Source organism: Columba livia, chromosome 6, assembly GCF_036013475.1.
Source record: "Columba livia isolate bColLiv1 breed racing homer chromosome 6, bColLiv1.pat.W.v2, whole genome shotgun sequence".
Classification (NCBI taxonomy): domain Eukaryota; kingdom Metazoa; phylum Chordata; class Aves; order Columbiformes; family Columbidae; genus Columba; species Columba livia.
Window position 1 is genome coordinate 6,918,019 of NC_088607.1, and position 24,896 is coordinate 6,942,914.

The 24,896-nt window shown below is 40.0% G+C and overlaps 1 long non-coding RNA gene across 1 annotated transcript in view; it reads right to left on the reverse strand.

Annotated features, from left to right (window-relative positions):
* Nucleotides 1–7,927, reverse strand: part of LOC110363086 (uncharacterized) — a 32,225-nt gene extending 24,298 nt beyond the window's left edge. The window contains exons 1-3 of the long non-coding RNA XR_010473410.1: nt 7,745–7,927; nt 6,641–6,690; nt 2,378–2,547 (exon numbers count right to left, since the gene is read on the reverse strand). This is a non-coding gene — a long non-coding RNA (uncharacterized LOC110363086). The remainder of the gene's footprint in view (nt 1–2,377; nt 2,548–6,640; nt 6,691–7,744) is intronic.
* Between the last annotated feature and the right edge of the window lie 16,969 nt (nt 7,928–24,896).

Genomic DNA, 24,896 nt, shown 5'->3' on the forward strand with positions numbered 1-24,896 from the left:
TGAGAGGCTTGGGATAGGGATTCAGTCTAAAATGATGCTGGTCTCATTAAGAGCCATGTTTTCCTCTTTCTCACTGTGTTCCTTTAATCTTCTTACAAGGCAAACAAGCCAGGTGTTTTTCGAGCACTTGTGAGAATACTGTACTTTGAATTCAGCTCCAGATGTTTATGCACTGAGTTTTGTCCAATTATCATGTTGTTTGTGTGATGGATAACTCAGCTGAGAACAAAATACTTCCCTTTCCCTCTTTCACATACCCCAAAGAGTAATAAAAATTTTGTGAAGGTTAATAAGTCATTACAAACACCCTCTGAGACCAGCAGTGTAGCCATTTGGTAACTCTCAGTTACATCTTAAGAAATACTTTTCAACATATACAGGCTGTACTTTCATATAAAGACTACTTAATTTTAAGAAGAATATGCAAAGAATCTGAGGTCCAAAGGGGTCACACAGAAAACAAAGCTTATGTGAATGTTTTGTCACTCCACAATGAAGTCAAAGGCTGTCCAAAAGTTGTGTGAATACTGTGCTAAGTCTCTCATTTTAGAAACATTGTTGGATAACACGAGCAGATTCCAGACTAATACAGCTGCATACCCCTCTATCACACAGCTGCCAATTCCTAGCGAATTCTGCAATATAGTGACAGTAATGGAAAGCAAAATGATCTCTAAATAATGGTTTAAGATGGTTACTTGATAAAGGGCACCGCAATAATTATGATCAATGGAGCATGGATTCAATATATATTGCCCATTTAGATGCACCAGATTAGCTTAACAGCTTTCTTTAATGTTCTGAGTATTTTGTGTGTGTGTGTGCGTGGTTGTGCATGTGTATATGAGAGGGACAGCACCGCACATTTTGGTGTATTTCTCATTACTTAATATTAATCAATGCAGACGAGCACCTTGCTGTATAGGAAAGTGAAATGTAAGAGTTAGACTACCAGTTGCAAAGACAAAGCATGGAGAGTTATGGTCTGTCTGTTTGTTTGTTTGTTTTCCTGGAGATAACTGCTTTATGCTCTTAGTGGCAATCATTGCAGAAATAGTATTTATGTCTTTAAAAAATATACACAGACACAAAGAATCAGGTAGAAAAAATGTGCAATTGGACTGAGTGCTTCTTGGTTTCTCCGGACACACTGAAACACAACGAAGACTTGAGGAGAAACGCAGACGGTGATGGGTTCTGACTCACATGAGAAGGGTCGAGCGATGCCTTGCAGATTCCCAAGTTGCTGGTTTGCTTCCCAGGATGAAAATGCAAGTTTCTGAAATAAAACTCTCTGCTAATTTTCAAAGCCTAAATATTTTACCAACAGAATTTCCATGAAAGGTTGTATGTCAGCTGCAGTGTTACATGGAGCTGAAAGTCGGGCTGTATCATGAGGTTGTATTAATATAATACGCTTTACACAGAATCACAGAATGTCAGGGATTGGAAGGGACCTCAAAAGCTCGTCCAGTCCAATCCCCCGTTGGAGCAGGAACACCCAGATGAGGTTACACAGGAAGGCATCCAGGCGGGTTGGAATGTCGCCAGAGTACAAACAAGTGCCCTTATTTACATAAATCCAGTGCATGTGCCCTTGCTGCTCCTCACTGACCATGTTACTGTAGTATGAATGACTCTCGGGTTCTAAAAACATGCAGAACATGGTTATTTGTCATTTTTCCTGAGAAACTGAGTCATAAGGGGATGAAATTTTTCCAGAGACACACAGGAACTGGTTGAGCTGATTTCCCACATTCAGCCTTGTTCCTGACCACTGGCGTGTCCTGCCTCTTATTTTGCAATGAAATAACTAGCAGTTGAGGTTTTGTCTCAAATTAAGGGAGGACGTAATTTTTGAGTCATAGCTTTGACAAATGTAGGACTATATTTTGACAGGGCACAGAAGTGCAATGGCAATTGTCACAGACAGTATTGGACCCCAGCAACTAAAGAAGCAAGGCTACTTTTAAATTGTAGAGTGAATGTACAATCTAGCTATGAAGGCTCCTAGATATACATATATATATATAAAAGCACAAGATAAACAACAAAACTAAGCAACCAACCAACAAGAACAACCAGTAAACAAAATAAAACAAAACAAAACACAAATGCATCCCAAACCCCACACTACGTTTTTGGAGATTTTGTTTCTGTTTCCATTGTGCAGGTTTTTGTTTGTTTGTTTAGGCTGTATTAAAAACAAAAATGCCGCATCAAACTTTGGCTCCCTAAGACGTCATGCTTGGCAAGAATTTATACAATGTGTATTTTTCCATATGTTGTAATGTATACAAAAGAAAGCCCTCTCAGCAAGCCAGCCCGTCTGCTGGAATGCGTTGCAGAGCTGTGCACCCCCAGGGAAATCACCCACCTGGTTCTCTGCTCCAGCCGAAAAGCAGTTCTGCACAGGGGGACAAAATACCCCAAATCCTGTCCTGAAGGTGACGTAGTTCTTCACGTAGATCAGTTCAGGAATCTTGACAGAGGACCAACATAATGATCTCATCTCCAAGCTACCGCCGGACAGGATTTGGATGAAACCTGCCAGTATATTTAGGGAATGTAGTTAGGGACAAGCCTCTTACGGCATTCACTCCAAAACAATGGGTAAAGTAAATGAATATTAAATGCAAAGCTTTAACTGTAGCACCACATGCTGGCTCTGCTTCGTGAAAAATGATGGCGATTGGTGAAATGATAGTAATGTGTGATATACAAATATTTTGGGTGAAATATATAATCAGTTAATTGGTTTATTAAATTATAAAACCTTTGTTTGCTTGAAAGAGCAATAAAACTAACTGACTAAATGAATATTCGCCCCTTTGAAGACTTCTTACATTAATTATGTTTATGCATCACTTGCAGCAGTAATGTTAGACAAAGGAAGCTTTATCTTTATATGCCATAGCTACATTGTATTGTGGTACAAATGATGGCACCGACTTTGTGTCTACATAATTACTGAAATCTTATCCCTTTTGTGTTTGCACATCATTTTCAGTTTTTTGGAATAGTTAAACTCCATTTTACTTTTTAATAACATTTTAGAAATCATTCTGATTCAGGTAAACAGAATTTGATTGCTTTGATGGATTGAAAATGGTTAGCTCAGCCAGAGCGTATTTGATTTGTTTCTTCAGGGATTACAAAGAATAGGATTTTATCTATGAACTGACAAAAGAGGCAATCTCTGCATTTTTGCCTATGAAATAGCAGATCCACTAAGCCATTGCTCCTTCACATAGTGAATGTATTAGTCACGGAGTTGCTTTTTATTCATTTTCAAAGTTTTTATTCCACGTTATATGGGGTGTCAAGCTCCTTTGTTCTTAAAAAAATTAATCTGGAAAAATAATACTGTCAAATGGAGTTTGGGGAGATTCAGTAGCCCATTAGATTTATAGCAGATTTTAAAAACAAACAAACCCTTTCTCACCAGTAATGGACATCTTAGACAAATGCTCTTCAACTAATGCAACAGATTTAAAAGCCTGAAGTACCTGAATGCTAATTCCCTGCCCAAGTTCAGGCTGAGATTTCTCCTGTGGGTTTCCAGGGAGCTCAGTCCCTGACCCAGCCAGATTACCTGGTTTTCCTGGTACCGCTCTTCATTTTATCCTGTGTGACATGACATTTGCAAAGCAGACAGCGTCAAGAAAATGTCAATACGCGGTATAGAGGTGATACAAGACACCCTGAATAATGTGTTTGCAATTGTTCTTACATTGGGCAGCGCATTCACTGAGTCTTCTTCAGAGATGCCGCCAATCGCCTGAGTTTGGTTCGGGGTGAACAGATCAGAGCATGATACTCAGAAAAGCATCGGAATTTGTAATTTAGAAACTCAGCATTTGCCTCACACTGTCTCGGGGGAGAAAAACAGAAACGTGAAGTAAGTTGGTCCTTACTCTGAGACTCTGCAACCAGGTGTTGGACGGTGCACACTAAATGCATTTCTGTCCAATAAGCCTCCAGTATTTGGCATTTTCCCCCCTTTGTTTCTGTTTGGAGTAGTGAATAGAGAGAAGTTTAGTCACTCAATGTGCAAAATCCTTAAGTGCACATTTGATTTTCAGTAAAAACTACCCACTTGTTTAAAACACAAGGCTGGGACCAGATTTCATCCCCATGCTCTGACTATTGCAACATAGCAACATTTCCAGCCTGAGCTTTAAAGCTCCCTTACATTTGACATCATATACAGACTACTCTCAGAAAAGTCCCTTAATAGGAATAATGGGATGTTCTTTCTCAAAATTTCCATTTATGGCCAGACATGATTGGAAATGTATAGTGTGTTACGTCTATATCATCCTGGTTAAGGATGAGGTTTTAGATTTGCTCTGTGAAATTTAACAGGCAGTTTTCAAGTGCTTCGGATTAGAAGACCAGCTTGTAGAAATCAGAGTTGGCCCATTTTCTCCTTTGATTTGCACCATCTGAAGATCTGGCCCATCTTTGGGTTGTTTCTCTGCCCTTTAATACACAGATGTAGGAAAAGCTGCGGGTTCTGGTAACTCAGGTTCTGGAAAACAGCTTTGAGGAATACACATACAAACTGCTCAAGGAAAGGTCAGCTACACCCAACACGAGTCACTGCACCCGCAGCTCCAACCTCAACAACTAATGCACCCTAATGCAACCAGAGATGACACAGGATGGTGTGTGGTTCAGAAGCAAATGCAGGGAGTCTTGGCACACTCAGGGCTCTCATTCTGCTGCTTCTGTTTTATTTCAGTTAAATGTGACTGCTCCCTTTCCAAGGTTAAACTTTTTTTTTTTTAGAAGAATCCTCATTCTTTTGGTTACAGAAGAGAGAAATGTTTCACATACCTCATTTTTATAATTAGATGGTGCCTTTTTATCCTGATTTATGACTTATTTTAGCTTTAACAGGTCTGTGTTCCTGACGGCAAAAGTGATAATCCACACTCCCACATAAGATTCAAAGAAATGCTGATAATCTGCTGAGCCTGGTCCTGAGACCTGGCAGCAGCAAACTGGAGGAGAAAACAATGTGCTGAGCAACACCATTGCAAACCTCCCCAGGTTGCTGGGATAGCACCTGCACCCCTAACAGCATCTCTGACATTGAACTTCTCTCAAAACTGTTGATGAGACTTTGTTTTCCCCACTGTTTCCAGGATTTAGTGGAGGCTGATGCTTTTGTCTGAGGGAGGAGTGAACCCTCACTGTTCTGTTTGACCGCACTTCTGTACCACCCTGTTCACAGGGAGGGAAAGGTTTGCCATGAAAGAGTTAAAGCCAACCACCTTTTCAAAAGCAACAGGCTTGATCATGCACTTTATGCTGTTTTACAAGGCCAGGTGAGCTCATTCATGAACATCAGTCAGTTCACTGCCAGCACTCTGAACTCCCTCTGCTTTAACCTGAGATTGGAGTTGCATACTTCTGGGGCTTAATCCTGTATTTAATTAAGTGAAGGTCAGGACGAGGGTCAACTAGACTAGTGAACTTAATCCAAGACCCACAGGTTATACAATAGCTGCTTTGGGGAGGTATAATTGTAGATAGGAATCGAGAGAAGAAAAGACAATATAATTGAACAAGTTATATGATAAAGGAGGAGGGGAAAAGCAAGATTTTTTAATTTTTTTTTCAGACTGTATGGCACTGGATGCATTTTACAAGAGTAGCCACTAGATAGCAGAATGGGCATGATGCTCTGATACTCGGTCCAGCCAAACAGAAGACAAACAGTGCATTGGTCCCAGCAAAGACTGTGTGTGTAACTGTGTTCAGCTGGTACCACTGCTTCACGGGAGAGATTTTTAAGATGCTATTCTGAAAGTTGCTTCCTGCTGGTCTGATCTTAGTCTCAGCATTTTTCTCCCAGCATGCTAGAAAACAGGGTGATTTCCTGAGCAAGCGATCGACCCTGACTTGTGTCACAGCATCACTTGCAGCACAGCATCCCCTTGTGTGCTCTGGTTTGCTACCCGGTCCTGAGCAGTTAACGCCCAAATATTGGACTGAGCAGACTGGTGCTGCTGGGCTTGGGTCTGGTGCCCAAGACACCAGCGGCCACAACTTTAAGGTGACTCCTCTACAGAGGACAGGGGGTGGCTCAGCACAGTCAGAATTCATGTGGTGCTTTTATAGCTGGCCCAGAGAGCTGCTCTTGCAGCAACCTGTGCATTTAACAGCCCAGGATCCTGCCGCAGGCAGCTTCCGTAGCACAAACTGTTGGAGTGTAACACTGATTAATCAAAAATTGTCAGTAAACCCCTTTGCTTGGTACTCTAAGGTTATGCTCCAGTTTAGTTAGACGAAGATGTTTTCAAAAGGCTAATTTGGTTGTCCATCAGCTGTCTTCTGAACCAAACCCAGAAAGCAATGGTCTCCGGCATTTGAATTTAGAGAGAAAGCTTCTTCAAACCATTGAGCAAGGAGAAATTCAGCTGGGTTCTCACCTAGCTGTATCTCTGCTGAAGCAATAAAAAGCTGCAGTAGCATCGCACGGGTACAGATGTCTCGCAGTCTTGATACGAAAGTTTCCTTCACGTCCTTACTGAGTTTGAAGTTATGCAGCCATACTTTTGCAAGCCCTAAATTACAAACGCCTCTTGTACAGACGTAAAATTTTCTGAGCATTGATTGATGGACTCACCCGGTCTGCAGCACAAGGGTTCAGATCTCCAGGAGGGGGCTGGAGAACTTCTGTAAGTCAGAGAAAAAAGGCACTCAGAGCATGTACAGTGCATGTACAGTGCTCTGTGTTTTGCACCGCACTGTCTCAGCCTCATGTGTCGACTCCAACCCTCATTTCTCATTCCTACGCAGCGAGACCTGCTTGGGAAAGCCTAGTAGTTAATTATGTAAAAACATTCCAAGATACCAATAGTAATTGATCCTCATTACAGATTCAATTTGTCTGCAATTGTTTTAACTAAATAACAGGGCTGTTTTTCAGTTACAGCAGATGAGGGAAGAGGGGGTGGAGACTTAAACAAGGATACACTTTCTAATTCATCGCCTCAAGGGGAAAACAAGATTTTTCTAGAAAAAAAAAAATGTTTTAAAGTAATTAGCTCCTGGACTGAGATATTTTCAGCCTGCTGTGAATTTTTATGACAGTATGGTTACACTGCTGAAAATATGTTTTCCTAGTTTATCTTGCAGAATTTTAACTATGATGAGCAAGTAATATTTCAGGAGTACTAATGATATTATCTGTAGCTATATATACATATGCACATATATAATACATCACCAGAAATTGTATCCTGTCTCTTGCAAGAACTGAACCTCTTGTGCTGAGTGAAAGAACAAACTACATGGCACTGCATGGTTCCTCACCATTTTCTCTGTTTGAAAATTAAAATAGAAATAATAAAAAAAGGAGATATCCTTATTTCAAGTGTGTTGCTCAGGGAATAAAGGGCCTGGTGGATCTCAGAGAACTACTTTTCAATGCTGTCTCATTGTCCGGCTCTGGACTGGGCGTATTTCCTGACTCAGCCTTAGCCTCCTGGTTTGCAAATTGGGGATAATGATTCTGAACTCATTTGCAAAATGCTTGAAAGTGGAGCCAGAATAAGACCCAATGCTCATATTTGATATGAATCATGTAATCCTATATAACAAGAAAAAAATGTCGTGTTGGCCCTCCCAGGTACCCAGTCCATTCAGTACTGAGGTGCAGCCATTTTGCCAAGAAGTCCCTGTCACCCCCAATGTGACACCTTTCTGACACCTTCTGCCAAAAGCTCACCTTGGTCTCTGCAGAGCTCAGTGATAATGCTCAGATGTCCTCAGCTCCTGTCCCTCTCCATGGTTTGAATCCCAAACCAGACAGAGCAGGGGCAGCTCAGCTTTGTGTCCCATCAGCAAAGGTTTGAGGTCAGGAGCTGTGTCGAATGCAATTACTCCTGGCTGGAGTTACGCTGCCTGAAATCTTTAAAGAAATAGGAAGAGTAAATACATTAGTTATATACATATATATATAGATATATATATTTTTTACAATAAGCCAATAAGCAGAATCAAATCAAAGAAATGACTAGTTGGATCAGCAGAGCCTTTCTTCTAGAACAGCTTTCACACCGTCCGTACTCATCAGTGCACATGAAGTACAATACAAGCCTGCAGGTGACACCAAGCATCTCCAGCTTAAATGAGAGAACTGAAAGGAGGAAATGATACTGTCCTGCCTGTGTAATTAGAGAAGCTGACGCGTGAATCATTGTTATAACGAGTTTAATTATAAACATGATTAAATAGGCAATTAGTGCATATTCTGCCCCGGATAAACAAAATTAAATTTCTGCAATATTAACATCTTCCACAAGGTTTATTATTAGATTACTGTAAGTCATGTGGCACAGGAACATTTTCATGTCCTATATTTGTTGCAAACAAACACCGTTTTTTATTTCCACTTAACCAGATGTAAAGGACAAAGTTTGCTGCTCCTCTAAACCACCAGAATCTCTTGAAAAGCAGCATCCCATGCATCAAAAAACAATGCATCTTATAAAGTAAGCCATAGACAGCACAGGCATGCCAAATTTATCTAATGATGACTCACCACAGCTGTGACTGGTGATCTACCTGAAGGGAAGTTATAGCCAGGTGGGGATTGGTCTCTTCTCCCAGGCAGTCAGCAATAGGACAAGGGGGCATGGGCTTAAACTCTGCCAGGGGAAATTTAGGCTGGATATTAGAAAGAAATTCTTTACAGAGAGAGTGGTCAGGCATTGGAATGGCTGCCCAGGGAGGTAGTGGACTCGCCGTCCCTAGAGGTTTTTAAGCTGAGATTGGACATGGCACTTAGTGCCATGATCTAGTAAATGGACTAGAGTTGGACCAAGGGTTGGACTCGATGATCTCTGAGGTCTTTTCCAACCCAGTCGATTCTGTGATTCTGTGATTCTGTGACAGAAATACAAGGATCCGAGTGTATGCGAGCACTCTCTGTGCTCTCCCACGCCTGCCAGAGCTACTGGTGTGCTCCTAGAACATCAAAACACGAGACAAAGCTCTTGGAAAGAGTGCTTTGTGTCCAGGGATAGAGCAACTCAATTACAAGAAAAATGCACAGGATTTTCTATTGAAAAATCAAAAGGCTTTTTAGCGGGTATATTTAATTTTGCGGCATGTGTGTCTCCAGTGACAGCCTACGAAGAAAGACAGGAATACCTTCAACATACAGGCAGTCTTTTATCCACGTCACTCTGTTTTTCAGACAAAGAAACCAGTAACAAGAAACTGGTTGAAACTGGTCACCAAGTCCAAAAGGGCTCATGCTTTTGTTTGCAGCACAGTCCCTGTCCACTTTTACTTTTGCTTTCCTTGAGGAAATCATATATGTTTTCCCAAATGACCAAGGAATTTAAACTTCTATATGTTTTCCCCTGCTTCCTAGGCTGGGATGGGATTTCTCACCAGGCATTGATTTAAAGGTCTCCAATAAATGTGTTAGGGGTCTAGGAGGGGGCTACATGTATTCTTTTTTATCTCCCAAGCCCACATCCTCATGTGAGAAGATTTTTGGTTAATTGATAAAAAAAGAGATAGCTACTACAGTAATATTTAGCTGTAGTATCACATCCAGTGTTATTATTCCTGACTCTTAAGATAACCTAGATTCTCTCTCTGTATCTCTTATTATTGCTCTGTGAATCCAGAAAGGATCCAAAATAAATTGATATACTACTCATATGCATACATCTGCCTCAGCAGAAATTGATTCAGCAAATTTTGTGCAATAGCAAAGTCCACCTCACTGCCCGTGTACATTGTTCATTGTATACCCAGCTTTTGGAAAATAAGCAGCATTTATATAAGGCAGACTGTTATGCTGTGCACTTCACATCTGTAGCAGTGATGGAATAAGCAAGCGGCTGGGTCATGGAGTCCAGGGAAAATCTCAATTTGGATAAGAAATTGCCACAAGTAATTTTACCTCTACACTGTCACAGTCCTTTACTCTTTCATGAATGAGGCAATCTTCATCTAATATGGCATGGCATTCACATCTCATAGGATACATAACGATGCTCATACCATAAAAAAATTTGTGTCTCTATCTACAGCTGTTAGTGATGTTGCAGCGTGTAAATTCTCAGGAGGATGATATAGGCAAATTTCAGCTTTCCCCCAAACAAAAGTGAGGGCCAGATGCAACTTTGCTGATCAATGGAGAGCAATGTAGCAGCTTTGGGCTTGACCGGAGTGTCCAAACCAGCAGGAATTTTGTGCTGGGCAATTGAGATGAAGGTAAACAATATCCTGACCTGTGCTGATCAATACAATGGATCAGAAGTCAGACAAGGAGAGGGTCCCAGCTTTAGGCACAGCATAGGTCTGTGCTGAGCACCAGCAACGTGCGACACCAGCACAAGATGAAGATTGATGCAGGAATTAGCGCCGGCCCTAACGCCGACCTGCTGCATAGGGATGAGCTTCAGGGTGAAACGGTGGCCTTGCTGGGACCCAGGCAAACAGCGTTTACTGATCGAATGGTCCTGCATTAGACATGGGTACAAATTTATACCAGCGATTGTTGCAAGATCAGGCACATATTATTTTGTGAAAAGAAATAGGTGACATACTGAGATAGGTCTCCCAGATGTAGGAGATGGAACAAGCACAGCCTCAGCACATGAGAAAACGTCCTCCACAAACTGCTTACGCTTAGCGAGCCCTTTATCACATTGTCAAAGTCAGCACCAGCTTGAGCTTTCTGATATCAATATAACATTAACTTGTCTTGGGTCAACATTACCTATTAAAGAGCAGAGGGGAATTTCAGAATTGCCCGAGACATAAGCACACTGAAACACCAACTGAATCCCCAAATCTGCTTTTCCTCAAAACTAACAGGTGTACTTTTCTTTCTCCTATTTCTAATTGAACTTCTTGGCATTCTAGTCAATGCTCTGTGGTATATTTTGGAAAACAATAAATCCTGGTAACATGAGACCTTGCTACAGTATTTCACTGTTAAATCTTCGCTGAGATTTGGGAAGAGAGTACCGGGGTTTGTGTGCTGAATTATGGGGTGTGCGGATGAATGATTTCTCCCTCCTCGCTTTTTCCAGCACAGAATCAACACATAGGGAAAAACCTCTGAAGAGTCAGATCCCAACTGTGTCTGCGTTTGAATGTTCTAGGACACAATGTATTTCAAATATATTTTCATCTTTCTTTGAAGGTAAATGATTATTTGCAAGTAGAAAATGTTTTATTGATGTTTTATTTGATAGGGCTAATCAATGTTTGATTTTCTCCAAAGTATAATTTTGACAATAGCGTACTTTCTCCTTAAAAGCAAACATTTTCATAGAAAAATAATTTCAGTTCAGTTCTCAAAGAAAATGCGAAGTTTTTATTGTAAAAAAGTTCTCTTTATAATTTAAAACTATTTTCCTAATTTCATACACAATTTTTGAGAAGCAAAAATACTACCTGAAACATTTTTCTCATTGAAAAAATCTCCTCTATTTTCACTAGAAATACTTGGCACAAAAAAAAAACACATTTGAAAAGTCACTAAAATCTTTGTGTTTAACATTATTTGTCTATTTTACACCTAAATACTTCCCTGTTTAATTTTTTATCATTGATACTGTGTCTTCCTGGAAAGCAATTAGGATATTTCTGATGTAATAAATAATTTGGTATTCAGGAACTTCCCGAAATAAACTGAAATGACAGGTTAATGAGAAATATTTAAGAAAAGAAAACCAAACCAAACCAAAAAAACACCAAAAAAGACCCCAAACAAACCAAAACCCAACAAAACCCACACCAAAAAACCACAGAAGTTGGGAAGTTTCAAAATCTCATACATATTCTTAAAGACCTATTGAGGCATTTTCATATGATAGTGGGTTAAACACCATGTCTCAAAGCCATATAGAGACAGCAAAGAGTTATCCAAGACACTGCATGAACAATGATTTAAAACTGTGAAATTGTATTTAATAGTTTATAGTCTAAATTTTAACTGTAGGATCATGAACAATAATGCTTTTTGATTATTTTTTCCAGTTTAACATGACCATTTTCAAGGACCACAGAAGCATAACTCTAATGATTTTCCTCTCTATTTCTGCTTTAACAGAATGTCCTAAATGAATGTAACTCTTTCTGTCTCAGACTTTAAACACTGCCCAAATCTTTTACCCCACACTAACCTATAAAACCAGCTATAAGCTGTTATTAATCTAAAAGGCTTTATGATGTCAAGAGCAGCACTAATAATAATATGTCGGGTTTGGTTTACCCCAAGCATTTTTGGCCATTTACAGGGTTCTTCAAGTTCAGTCATTAACACTGGACCTTGATCACACCATGGCCATTAAAATGTAACGTAACTGGGAGAATATCACTCACTTTTTCCAAACCTGTACCCCATAAATTAGTTTCACATATTCACTGATATTTGACGTAAAAATTAGTATATACGTAAAAGCTTCAATTTTCCCTTTTTTCTTGTAAGTTATGCAAAAAGTGCACGGCCCAGAAGACTTGTTGCCAGCTGTAATATAGAGAAGGATACTACAGAAACCGAGAACTGGTTATGGCAGATACCCTGTCAAAGGAATGACTTATAATCTGGAAATACAAGCAGTGAGAGAGGCCCACCAGCTAGACCTGTATCATCTGAAGCAATCAAATCCTGCAAATATAAAGCAATTTAGTATTACCATTTCCAAGTGCTCCCCACAATAAGGACTCTTGTATGCCAAAGTTTAATATTCAGAGCAGAAACCACAAACTCCAACAGCCGCTTCTGGTCAGGATAGCTAATAACAGTTCCCAGGCAATGGCACTGCTGTAATAGTATTGCACAAAGCAGCTGGGGATTTACTTGTATGTCAGCTTCTACATCTGAGAACTAGAAAACGATGGTGGGTCAGACATCCATTTGCTTTATATATTGATATAATTTCATCAGAATTTATGATGTGGGAATTATTGCACTGGCAAGAAATGTAATCTAACCTTCATCTTGCACAATGTAGTACCGATATTGCGTTTTTGAGAGAAATATACTGACTTGTTGAATCAGATTACTCCAAGTGCATTCCTAATGGATTTCAATATTCCCTTGGATAAACCAATGCTATTTGCTTTGTATTTATTACATTTTAAAAAATATATATACAGAAGATAAAACCTCTTCTGACACTATATATTCTTTCATTTTGCAAACTACAAACATACATTTGTTCATTAATTTTAATGTCTAAACTTTTCCCTGGGTAACAGTTGCTGCATTTACTCAAGTAACTATATTTCAACTACACACTTTAAATGTATAAAGAATTTTAAGCCTAAGTATTGACAACCGTATGCTTTTCTCCTTCCTCTCCTGGATTAGACAGCTTGTCCTTGTGTATCTGCAAGGATCACACGGTGTAATTATTAGTGCTGGGATATTCCCAAATGCCAGGTTATGCCACTGGTAATAGGTGATATATTTGGGATATTCTTTATTATGACACTTGTGACGTAACAGAACTTCAAGGAATTTTATCAAGTGATAAAACTTGGAGTAGTCCTGAGTGTGCTTTAGAGCATGGAGAAAATAATAACAGTAACAAAGATTTATATAAAAAGAGAGGGAGGGATCTTGAGAGCTAGTCCACCAAACAGCTCTGAAAAGACCTTAAAATCCCATTAACTCCAGTCCCCGCCCAATAGTTGGATTATCCTCAGGAAGGGTAATTACTTTCAAACCCATCCATATAATGAACATGCCCACTGCTATGCCATCTTCTCCCAAGCTCTCATTTGCCAATAAAAAATACTGGCAGGTGCCTCAAAGGCAATTCATCTCTGCTGGTCCAGCATCCAGCTTGGTCAACACATATGATGGAGCTCTTGAGAGTGTCACAACCTGCATTTGGGAATATCCCAGCACTAATAATGGAATAATAGTGGAAATGGTTCCTCTCCTACCCCATTTAGAGAGCTCCTCAGTCTTCTGGCTCTTCAGCTAGCAGGTTGTTTTATATTCCTGCTTCATTTTATTGTCCTTCCCTCCCGCTGTAGTGATCAGACAAAACAGAATAGGTCAGTATATCAATAGAAATGCAAACCACTGTGCATTCTACATAAATATTGATATTAAGAATAGGGAAACTGAATTATTACCTCCACACACTATTAGTTTCAAGGTACTCGGTCATGCCCAGGCAGTTCTGTAAATAAATATATGAAGAAGAAACAAAACGTTCCGACAAAGATCCTGTTCCTTACTGTTATTTATTCTTGGGCTCAATTAGAATCAGAAGACAAAAAACAGACAAACCACCCACACTTGCTGGTGCACAGCGTTGAAAAGTGCATTTCAGTTGGAAATCTCCCTCTTTGTAAAGAATGTCATCTTTTATATAGTCTATTCAAGGCAAAATTGTTTTAGCATTGACACTGGGTTACTTTTTAAGTGTCAGACAATATAAAACATTGTAATATGAGAGCATTCATTAGACCATTTGTAAAAAAAAAATCTCCTTTTGACATTAGAAGACTGCAGCTCTCCTTGCACAGCCTAATTCCTTCTGCTGTACAAACTGCACTTGATAGCAAGCAGGTATGCAAAAGGTAAGAGTGAGGTAGTGTCACTTATTATTGATATTGCAGACTTGTCCAGAAATGGTTGCTGTTTTGAAACGGGTGTTTGGAAAAGAGCATTTTTCACTTAAATGTTTAGGAAAGACATATACCAGTGATTTCTTCTAGACAAACTCACACTACATGACTGCTCTGTAGTCACTGCAGAACAACCACCCTAACGCCAGCTCTGGCTCTGTACAGAACAACCCTTTGTCCTAACTCCCAAAAAGAGCACATAGGGGATACACATGAGCACTCTAGGTTGAGGGTTTCTGTTGAACAGACAGGCTGTACTAATGGGTGAGTCAAACCTGTTCACTTAGTGCTTTACCATTATAAGTGGCAAAGCCACTATTAGGGAGGCAGAAGCTGTGAGAGAGATGGGAGATGCTTGTAAGTCCAGCATTCCCTGGGCAAAGGCGCAGCGCTTCAGAATCAATGTATGGTGTCTCCCGAGACGGTCACCACCTTTTCACTCACCTATTTGTTTATTGTCCTTTGATGTTCATTGGAAAGTGGCATTACTTAATGATGCAGAAGCAATTGTAACACACAAATCCTCCTAATGTTTGGTTGGGTAATTTCCTGCTTGCTTCACCACATAGAGTCTCCTCTTTGCACCTGAAATATGTGTATGTAGTATGTAGCAAATACCATCATCCAGTACTATGAAGTCCTGTTTTGGTAAGGTTTTCCCTGGGAGGAAAAGCCCTGAGTTATGAAGCCCACTTGCTTAAATCCTGTCTAGTATTAAACACTGCGCTTGGAAAAGGTTTCAGCCTAAAATGAAGGGAATAAAATAATGGCAGAGTTTGAGCGTGCAGTCACTGAGTGCATGTGTCTGTGTTTTACAGAGGCAAGGTTGAGGTATTACCTGAAAGCGTTCATTTCAAAGCAGTGTAGTGAAGCCTGAAGGAGCACTATTTTAAAACAAATCAGTCAGCATTTTATTGGTGTCGGCCCAGCTTTGTACTAAACACTCAGATTAATGTTAAATCACATCTCAGGAATTATTCATGAGATCTCATACAATGTAATTGCTGATTTTGGCATCAGTAGTCTGTATCCCTTTATTTCCTAGATTAGCTTCCCTTCCCGCATGACTATATGTCATGCCAGAGACAATGATTTTATATGACATATTTAGGAAAGAGGGACCCACCTATTTTACATAAAACGACATCTGAGGAATGTACCCTGGCTGCCGAGATGCCAGTCTGTGCTGACGCATCCCTGCGAGAGGCAGAACCTGCTGGGAGAGCAGAGAGCACAGCACTAAACGTCTCCTTTCAAACTGTTGCCTGAATGGTTAGTTTTATTCCGAACCTTTATAAAAACTAATGAAATTACCCTTCACCTATCTTTGAGGATTAGCATTAACGCTCAGAACAAACTGCATGACTACTAATCTCTTAATGTCCCTAAAGATATGTACAAGATGAAATTTATAAATAATAAATGGAACCCAACTTTTTCTAGAAGTACCAAGTCATCCTGCTCTTTCCCTCTCTCTGAGAGGTGTGCGCTCTTGCATGAGGCCATGTTGATACAGGGAGTTGGAGAAAAAGATGCCTTTGAGCATGGAAGTCAATGAGCTACATGCTTTGGGTGTCCAACATTTTTTTCCTCTAAAAATTCTGCCTTTTCTTTCTACAGCAGCACGTTTAGATCTAAATATCTTCAGCCTCTCCCTCTTCTCATTCCTTCATGCTCCAAATACCTGTATCACACGGGTGAGCAATGAGCCCAGGAATCCCTGAAGACACAGAGTATTTCATGCTCAGGTGGCTACGTCCTGTAGCTGCCAGAAAAGGAACCTTACCACGCATGACATTTCCTCACGTTCAAGTTTTCATGCCAACAAAAGCCAAACTGAAAACCAGACTTAAATTATCCAAGTTGATGAGAAGAAATTAAAATTTATCAGAATTCATTGCAGGTATTACAAGCAAAAAAAGTTTCCCAAGTGAGAAACCCAACTGTTGTTCTCTTAGTTGGAATGCAAAACGTGTTTTTTTTCTAAATGATGATAATGGAGGGATCAATCACTCTGGTTTTCCATTGCCTCAGTCTACCCACTGCACTTCCACCCCTCTTTATAGAGACTCGCACTTGCATACTTGAGAATTTTAGTATCTACTCCTAAAGATGTGCTTTTTAGGCTGTAGAAAATTACAGATTTTGAATTTAATAGTTAAATATTTCCCAGGAATCTTGGTCTCTGACCTCCATCCCTCCATGAGATGTTCCTTTGGTCAACAAACACACTTCAAGTGCATTTCTTGCACTTGCACATAGTTTAGAGTAGAGCAGACATAGAAAATACACAAATAGCTATTTCTGAAAGAGTGTGGCAGCATCACTTTGAACTGCTAGTAATGATCCATTTTGAGACAGACCTGGATCTGCTGAAATTTGCTCACATCGCAGGTCTGATACAGTCTGCCCAAGGGCTCTTCCCAGGTCATTATCTGATCAGCATTTTCTCTCTTTCTAAGAAATCTTCACTCAAGGAAATGTTTCAGGCCAAAGATTTTGTCCTCTTCCAGGACTAACTCACGGAAGACTAAGATTTGAGTCCAAAAGTTACCAAATTGTCTAAGGCTCATGCACTTATTTCTTAATCACTGAGCCCTCGGAGCAAAATTTGGAAATCTCAACTAGGCATTTAGGCTTCACATCCAAAGCAGAAGCAGAATTACACACCTTGTGGAGGGAATGCAAAAAACCAGCAAGCCAAGTTGGAAGCCTCCAGACTCGGCAAAAGAGGCAAATTTATCCTAAATTCTTTGCGGTGCCGAAGGGGAAGGACACTTTGCCATGACTGTCAAAGAAGGTGATGCCCTTGTCACCTTGTTTTGTGGAGGCTGCTCTAAGCAGGTAAGAGTAGGGTGTCATCGTCATCATGTTCCTTCTAAAATCAACAGCCCCTGCTGCATTTGTATGGATCTGGCTTGACATTCAGGTCTACCGATTCAGTTCTCTCAGATGACAAATGTGGAGAAACACCTAACCTATGGATCCCAGCTGAGCCTGGACATCAGCTGAGGAACAGCAAAAATGAGTATTGTGTGCATATGATAAAGCAGAATTTTTTGAACACCGGCAACAAGATATCACAAAGACACCCACAGGACTTTGCATTACTTGAAAATTAGGAAACAGAGGCATGATGATACAAGATTGTTTCACTCCTCAAGAAAATTTGGTTCCTATGAATCTACAATCTTAACCATGGGATGAGAAAACACTAGTGCTGCTGGTCCAGACCTAGGTTTCCAACAGAGCATGTCCCAAAATCTCTTTTGCTTTCAGCTGTATTTGGACACTTAAGGCCTCAGAAGCATAAAACCCTGTTGAGTGGGATTTGTATGGACTCTTATAAGAAAATTATATTTATTCATGACAGAAGAGCATACTTTGTGGATAACATTGTATGCTCATACAAAGTACATCCATCAGAAAGTCATGAAACATTTTTTTGAAAATACTTCCCAAGCAATCATTACTGCGTGAAAGCCAAACAGTGATTTTGTTAAAATAAACCAGACCTATTTCTGAAAGTCATATAAGCCTCTCATAGGCACTGAGTGGAGCTTTAAGGACTCAGACCCCAGAAAAGCAACAGCACTTATTTTTATGCTCATAATTCTACAGTGGCCAAATGTACAGTTTTCTAACTTTACAAAAATGCATAAATTAATAACACAAAATAAAAATAGTATGATCCAAATTACCTCAAGGCTGAGATACCATGTGCCTAATTTCAGCCCAATTTTCATGGCTGTGTTATCTGAGCCCGCATATATATAATGGAATTACTGACAACCCTTTTTTCATAGGGAGACCCTCCTGCTATAAGACCAATATAAATATAGTTGGACAAATTTGGTATGCAGGAAAACAAACATCAATAAAGATTTTGATACACAGAATAATATAGAAATGACAACGTATTTTTGACTCTGTACAAAGACATGCATTAATCTGTAAATGATTACATTTCTATCTGTGGCAGAATGGAAGTGTGGGGCATATGAATCTCACCTTCAAAAGATATTCTTTCGTTCTACAAAAAAACGCCGGCAAGCACAGGAAACTTCAATCAATGTCTTATATTCGAAAACTATGACACTGTCAAACTGGTGTCATTAAAGCTAACTAACCATATTAAACGAATATTAAAATATAGGTTTCTTTGCATAACATAATGAGTAAAACTGCTTTTAAGTTTTTCCCTACGCTTTGAGGTGTAGGTGGCATTTTCATTCCAAAACTTTGAAGTCAGAACAAAATGTACAGGTAGAGGGTACTAGATCAAATAATAATCAACTTCAAAAAGCATTTTGGCTGTTAGATGTCCCAAGGCTAATTTCCTCTAGACATTTTAAATGTAAATGTCTAAACTAATTTAAAAATTGTAAATTGGTCTAGGTTCAATCAAAAACCATCCTGACACAGAACAGGGAGACTGGGCTAATTGTCATTTGTTTGTCAAATGAATTCCATTTGGAAAGCAATGAAACCTCCAAGCTAATTCTTTTAAGGTGAGCTGGTAGTTGTATTATCAGTTAAATGCAGTAAAATGGATAATCACATGATGATAATGAAAACTGAACCTATGTTAGCACTCAGGCTTAGTCTGCCACAGGGCATATAGTGATGGAACTTAAGTACTGTAATGTTCCATTGGGCACAATGGCACCAAGTCTGCTCTTTAGCCTTACAGACACTTTCTTTGCATTTTAAAAAACTTTATCAAAGCACCGTGGCAATGTAGAAAATGTCAAAGTGAAATGCACTGTAGGCAAATTGAGATTTCATTAAGTTTAAATTTATTGCTTTTGACTGATGTATTACCATGCTTGTTAAGAACCAGTAATTTGGAATATCTGCCTGCCTGGTAAAATAGCTTTGTCTCCTTGCGTAAGACTTTATATGGACTTTGAAAGACCACAGTAATTCAAAAAAAGTGTGGGCTATTTCATTTTTCTAAAGAACAATTTCAAATATTTTAAGGTCCTTGACCTAGTGGATCAATAGACTTATGCGTGGGTCCCAAGTGTGTTGTTGGTGGACTCGGTAGAAAATTACAGCACTAATATGTTATTTATTTTGCCTTGGTATAACATTGCACTCGCTGACAACAGAACCTTGGGAAGCGCTCAACAATTCTACTTGTTCTGCCACTCTCTGAACATTTATATTGGAAATAAACGAAAGTGTTTGGGAGAGATAAGGAATCCAACAAACCCGTAGGAGACTGTGTGTGGATGCATACTTTTTTATAGAAATATATATACATACACACATAAATTGTGTGTATACGTGAGTTTGCGCATAGGTATATGAACAGACAAAGCAGAGATACAGCTGTATCTGTATCACAGCAGAACACATACAGGTATTCTCTGCATTGCACTGTATATATGTCATTTAGTTTGCAGGCTTCAGATACGGCAAAAGCTGCATTTGAGATGTTGACAGAAAATCTCTTAATGTACTCTGGTGCTTTTCTCACCTTCGGGAAAGGATTGAATCAATAGTGTAGGACCAGCACAATTTCTGACTGATGAGGCAGGTTAGGCCTTCAGGAACAGATTACTGCCCTTGGAGAGAGACCTGGGTTGAATTTACTATATTCCATATATATTTATTTACACTGGGTGCCAGGGGCTTATGGCAGAAGTGACAAAGTTTGTGAAACCCAGGAATGCGTTATCATGTTATCTGGTATCTTAGATGGACAGTCAATATGAACAGACTGTAGACACACCTGTCCCAGTATCCAGTTCACCAAGTAATGAAATGGAAACAATAAAAGTCTTTGAACAAACAACAGACATTTGAGTCTTCGGGTTTAAACAAGAGGATTGTAGAATTCAAATGGGTTTCCTCCAGTGCTGCCAAGGCAGCCATATCTGTATTGGTGCCAACGCCAAGTCACACAACAAAGCTCGGCTTGTGTCTGCCCATGAGCTTTCATTCTGCAGAGTATGGATAGACGTGCTTCTTCTGGGGAGTGAGGGGAAGAAAAGAGTTTTAAATTATACCTATTTTACCTACACTTGCAATGAAAATTCCAGCTGAAGCCCGAGGAGAAAGTGATACATGGGATTCTATGAAATTAAACTGCATTTTGTTTTTACCATTTAAAATTAGCGTTCTGAAGGTTAGGGAAGTCTGTGTGAATTAATTGCATTAAGACACAATCATTTGCCACCAGAAAAACTTATTTCCCTCCTCACAGGGAACCAACTTCCTTCCCTCCACCCCAGGCTTCATATTCTCCCACACACTCCCTGCCTGTGACTGCATCTTTACCAAGGCAGGACATGGCTGCATCTGCAGAACCACGGTCCGGATTCACCCAAGGGAGATTTCAAGCAACGACACTCACCCCTCTTCCCAGTGGATGGACCAAAGGCTTCCCTCCTGTGCTCTTCCAACGGACAATTTGCCACGGGGGGTCACACAAGGGGTTCTTCTGTCACCAGCCTGAGCAGGGGGGTCCCAGAACCAGGAGAGATCCACGTGTGCTACGAAGTCCCAAGGGAAAAGGGATCCCACCAACGGTGGGGCAAACCCCAATCCCTCCTTAAAAATGAAAGCTTTCTAGTTTTGTTTTTGCACATTGTACAAAGGTTACACCAGCTCTCAAGAAGAAGGGTGCAGAGTTTATCTAGGAGCTAAAGTAAAGCTTTGTATTTGATAAAACCTCTGGGTTTTTTTTGCTTTAAGACGTGTAGCTCCCTTTGAAGTCCAGAAGAGCTATACAAGTCTACACTTGAGGGCAGAATTTGGCCCAATATGATGACAAAGGAGATTGCAATAAGGAAAAGAAGTGTACTTATTACATTTTAAATAATTTGTGGGTTAACTCAAATTAGCCAGAAATTACTAACCCCTCTAAATAATTCTCCCTCCCAACATGCACTTCAGAACACTGTAAGAATTACAACAAAACCCACCTTTCTGCTTTCCTTTAAGGTATTGGACAAAATTTGCATTTTGGAGTAAGCCACTAGCTGGAGCTAAAGACCTGTAGAGCAAATTCAAAGGGAAAATAAAGGAAGGGGGGAAATCCACAAGCTTGAGGAGAAATCCAGACTTTTAAAGGCAGGCCTGGAACAGGTTTTTGATTGAGCTGTGGATATTGACTGTCATCTGTTACAAGGACAGAAAGACCAGCCTAAAAAATGAGAACATCTGTGTGCTTGAGTTGACGACCAGCTGAACTAAACTGGCACTAAGTCTGGTATCTAGTATCAGAATGAAACAAAACAAACATATTGAAAAGAGCTTACTAAAAGCACCCAAAGGAGCAGTGAACAATGAAAGAAAGGAAAAGCTGAGATACTAAAGAAGTAATTAAAGGCAGAAATTAATTGTTAGGTACTGTTTGGAATTACTTAGAAATACAGAAAGCACCTAACAAACCCTCTGACCCCTCTACTTTTCATTACTGATATTGCAAAGGCTCTTCAATATGCAGTTGTTTAAGCATCATCTGGGAAGATGTTTTCATGTGAGCAAAAGAAAAGATCTCTTTATGCAGATAAAGATCAATTTTATCTGTGGCAACCAGATACAATATGTCAGGTGAGAACAGAGCACTCCTGGGTTTTGAAGTCTCACAGTAAAACAGCGAAACACAAAGAATATTCTGCACGTTCTCCTAGTTCGGTGGCACAGACACAGGATTTGATCTTCCCACGTAACATGTGGCACTGAGATGACTTGGGTGAAAATGACGGTCGCTCTGAATCATAGAGCTGCGAGAAAAATGTATTGCAATCTTTCAAAACCTTATCAAAACATCGCCAAATAAATTCCTAATGTTCTGAATGGGATGAAAAGGGCCAGCTTTCCCTGTGGGCTTCCAGAGAGGAAAAACAGGAGTAAAATGCTACTAGGAAGACAGTAAACGTCTTAACTTTCTGTTTGTGCCTTTTGCCCAGGCAGTTGCAGCAGACAGTGGGGCTTTGCAGCTGGGGGAAGCATCTACATGCATAGGTTGAATATTTCCACAAGGGTCACAAATATCATGCTAATATCGTGCTCCCCTTGCAATGATTCAACAAAACACTAAAATATGAATGTGTATTTAAACACTTGCTTAAGAGCTTTCCTAGAGCTGGCTGGTAACTGCTTGTTAGGCTCAAGCCAGGTAGTGAATGGATGGCTCAGTCTATGGAGGCATTTGCTTTCAGCAGCAAATTTAGGTTCCAGAGGGTTACACAAATGACCATATTAATTTCCCCATTGTGATAATTTTCCTAATTGAAATAAACTCAGTTCTTGGACCAGCTGGTATTTACTGGATTGCTAGACCTGGTTTGCAGGGGCAGTGTCCCCAGCAGAGGAGCCGCAGCTCCCCGAGGTGCCAGCAGACGCTCTGCTCTCGGCGCAGCGCTGGCACCTTGTTCCGAACCAGCCGTGTGTGACCGGCTATTGTCACCCGTCTGCTCTAAGGGGTCACTTTTGTTGCTGTCCCACCGCAGAATTGACCTCAATAGTTTTTCTGTGTGTGAGCCAGGCAGAGACAACTCTCAGCTTTCCTGGGGATATATGTGATACGCCATTCTCCTAAGGTTATGCTGTTCTGAATTCTTAGTTGTACTTTTATTTTCTCTTCCTTTTCTCCAAGGTTAACAAAAAAAATCCCCAAAGCTGCAAAAGCATACCTTGAAATTAATGGTCCTGGCGGGTTTTACACACACAAGTGTACCATATCAATCTATTTCAGACATTACATTCATAATATCTACGTTGAATATGACATATTATTTTAATCATTTTAATGTGCAATTTAGTATTTTTTAATAATTTTAAGCATTCCTTAATATACACTCTTGCTTGATTCATAGCACTAACTTTGTTAAGCACAGATAGCCACTATACATTGAACTGGACCTTTCGTTTCACTCTTTAAATTTAAACAGAGCTGCTTTCACATGTGAACATGAGACTTTCTTTCCTGACTCAGGATTGGAGTTTTTTTTAAAAGGCAGTTTCCACTCAGCTACTTTCCCAAACCTGCAGACATTTTAAACAACCACATTTTCTCAACAATACCATAATTTTGACCATTCATCCTTTTCTTTGAATTTTACAAAAAACTTTGAGTCAATACCACTTTCAGAACACTTTTACAGCACTATGCCAACTGTATTTCCATGCTGCTCCATAGGATGCAGATAGAAATTGCATCGTTTCACTGCTCTAGGCAGCATTACAAATGATGCTTTTATATCAATATACTTAATGATTCAGAAAAGTTTCCTTCTTGGTGTCTTTGTGGTGTCTGTCATTAAGTTAAGACAGAGTAACACATAGGAAATGTAAAGAACTCTGTGAGTAGTTATGTATGTTCTACTTGGATGAGCATTTGAAAAATTCAATGAGGAAAAAGTACAATGTTCCTGAAGTCATGATTACCTTTATTGCACACACACTTTAAATAGTCCTGTATGAGCCTGAATTTAGAATGGAGCAGGGCAGACTCAGGCTTACTTGAGGCCAAAGCCTTCTCTAACAATGAGATTCAGAAAGCAGAGCTGCAGACTGAGAAATTATCCTGCCTGCAAGACCAAGGAAAACATATAGAGACCCCATTTCCCTGTGCACCCCTGCCTGTATTCAGAGTCCATGGGCAGTTGCGGTATTCCTCATCCTAACTCATACCTCATGCTAACTCTCCTGTATATTATCCTATATAATTTCTTAGAAAGCAGAGGTGCAATTCTTTGAATCCTGTCACTCTGGCACCACGGCCTCGGGACTCTTTGGAGTACAGATGGGAGACGACACAACAGCAGAAGAGAGTTGTGCCGGGCAGAAAAGCAGCATAACACGCGAGGAAAGCAGGTGAGGAGCAAACCCGTGAGCAAGATGTTTGTTTTGGAGTGGAGAAGCAGCAGAGGATTCAAAGGCACCAGGCACAGCATGTAAAGGAACACCGAGGGCTGGCTGGGCAGGGAGTGCCTCTCGGTAATGCGGTATCGCGTGTACCCGTAAGAAATCGCACCTACGGTACAAAGACATTTGAGTCATTTACATAGCTTCATCAGCAGTGCGAAATGGCTCCTTGTGGAGTCAGACATTTGGAAACAGATAAAGGCCGTAAAGAAAGCTTCTTTTCTCCCTAAGAGATTAATGTAGATGCGAACACATTAGGGCTGTTTAAGGGAGAGTATTCTCTTTGACAGATAACTGGGATTGGGAATATTAGATTACCAAATAATGGACCTTTTAAATTCTGTCATCATTACTTATCAGGTACATTAGTTTAA